At 50.5% G+C, this 1,741-nt stretch overlaps 2 protein-coding genes across 3 annotated transcripts in view; one reads left to right on the top strand and one right to left on the bottom strand.

Annotated features, from left to right (window-relative positions):
• Nucleotides 1-1,741, bottom strand: part of LOC113214515 (acetylcholine receptor subunit alpha-like 1) — a gene marked incomplete at its 3' end in the record, with an annotated part of 208,277 nt that overhangs the window by 51,879 nt on the left and 154,657 nt on the right.
• The window catches only part of LOC113214514 (sodium channel protein Nach-like), a 22,567-nt gene that overhangs the window by 19,436 nt on the left and 1,390 nt on the right, over nucleotides 1-1,741 (top strand). The window lies entirely within an intron of this gene.

Below are 1,741 nucleotides of genomic sequence, written 5' to 3'. Positions count from 1 at the left end.
TCACGCCCCATCGGCCGGTCAGAGCCGTTCAGCGGATCACGTATCCAATTAAAAGCCTTTGGAAGAATTGGGTCTCAAGTTAAACGACCGGAGCGAAAACCGGGCGACCTACTTCCTCCCCCCCCCCCTACCCTCCCCTCACGGCACACCGAACGGACCGGACGGCCCGGGAGCCGCGTTCGGGAGCGGGTCGCGCCGCAGCGCCGCGAGATTGGAGCTGCCAAAGATAGGGGTGCTGCTCGCGAGCGCGGTGCAGCCTGGCGAGATGAACATTGGGCCTCCGTAGGCCGAGCCAATCAGCGGAGGAAACGCTGTCAAACACAATCCCACACGATTAAGCTGTCCCCCGCGCGCTTTGGAATACGAGCAGCAGGCGTGATCTGCACGCGTCCTGAGCGGGTACGTACGCGCAACAAAACAAAAAACATTTGGAGTTTAAGGGCGCATACTACACTATGGGAAAACTAGAGTTATGAAAAAGTTGCACAATTTGTGAGAGGCATTAAACAGGGCACTAAATTGCCCAAAATGTGCTTAAGTTTAGTGCCTTTGTAATAAAGGTTACTAAACCCTGAGTGCAGTTCAATGGTAGGAGCTAGCACCTTTGTTTTTCCTGTCAAGTTAATTTACTGCGTCAAATTGAGTGTAACTTACCAGTTTTCAGAATGTGCAATGCAAATGTACACAAACAATCGAAGTTTGAATTCAATGAACTGCGTCTACACCATGTCGTAAGGTGTAGGTTCACAAGGTATTTATTTTTCGTTGCAGTGCACACTTTCTGGCGAGCAGTGGAGGGCGCAAGTTGTGAACACGGCCATGCTCTCAGTAGGCCGGGGAGGCGTTCGGGACGGCGCGCTTATAAGGGTGGGTGGCTGGGGCGGCGCGGGAGGCGCGGGCGGGCGCACTTCCAAAGTAGTTAGCATACATTGCACGAGGGTTATGTTTGTTTCCTCCAGCCCGAATATCTCAAACAAACGGGCCAAGGAGGAAAAAGGAAAACAAATTCGCCGGAGTCTTATTGTTGACGTCCCCGGGGAAAAAATAGAGAGGAGGGGGGGGGGAGTAAGAGAGAAAAGTAGGGGCAGCAACAAGATGGAGAAGATACGGATATCGGAAGGATGTTGGGGAAATGAGCAAGGTAGCCTGTTGAGGGAAGTGGCGCGGCGGCGGGCTAGGGGGGAAAGAGTGGGCAAAGTAGAGAGAGAAAGAGAGGGAGGGGGGAGGGCTGAGAGGGCTCAGCTTTATGATTCGTATCTACGACACGCCTCCCACATCCCTCGCATTAGGCACGAAATGGGAAGTCGGAGCGGGAGCAAGGGAGGCAAAAAAATGAAGGTAAGGAACTGTCGCGGCATGGAACAAAATGTCGACTTGCCTCACGCTGCAATATTTCTGTGCAGCACGGAACAAATGACAAAAAAGCAACAACACCAATGACACTGAAAATCAAGGGAGTAGGTTTCTCGTTTCTCATGGGATAATGATCATGACTTCTTAGGAATACAGCGGCAGGTTGCACATTGCGCGAAAACATTTGGTAGCTTCATAAACAAACACACGGCGTTTTTACAGGCAGGCGTGAGAGAAATGGAGGAATGATAAAAAACATCGTTGTAAACCATTCGTTTAAGAACTCGGATGAGCTTTTGTGACTTTCTGACAAGTTAAGAAAAAGACATTACCCTTCAACTCCCAAAAATAACAGCGTTTTATTTCTCTCTCCTTTTGGGGGAAAAAA

Source organism: Frankliniella occidentalis, unplaced genomic scaffold, assembly GCF_000697945.3.
Source record: "Frankliniella occidentalis isolate FOCC.00 unplaced genomic scaffold, Focc_3.1 Scaffold145, whole genome shotgun sequence".
NCBI lineage: Eukaryota > Metazoa > Arthropoda > Insecta > Thysanoptera > Thripidae > Frankliniella > Frankliniella occidentalis.
Note: the sequence above shows the minus strand (reverse complement) of the source record. Positions and strands in the feature narration are given on the sequence as shown.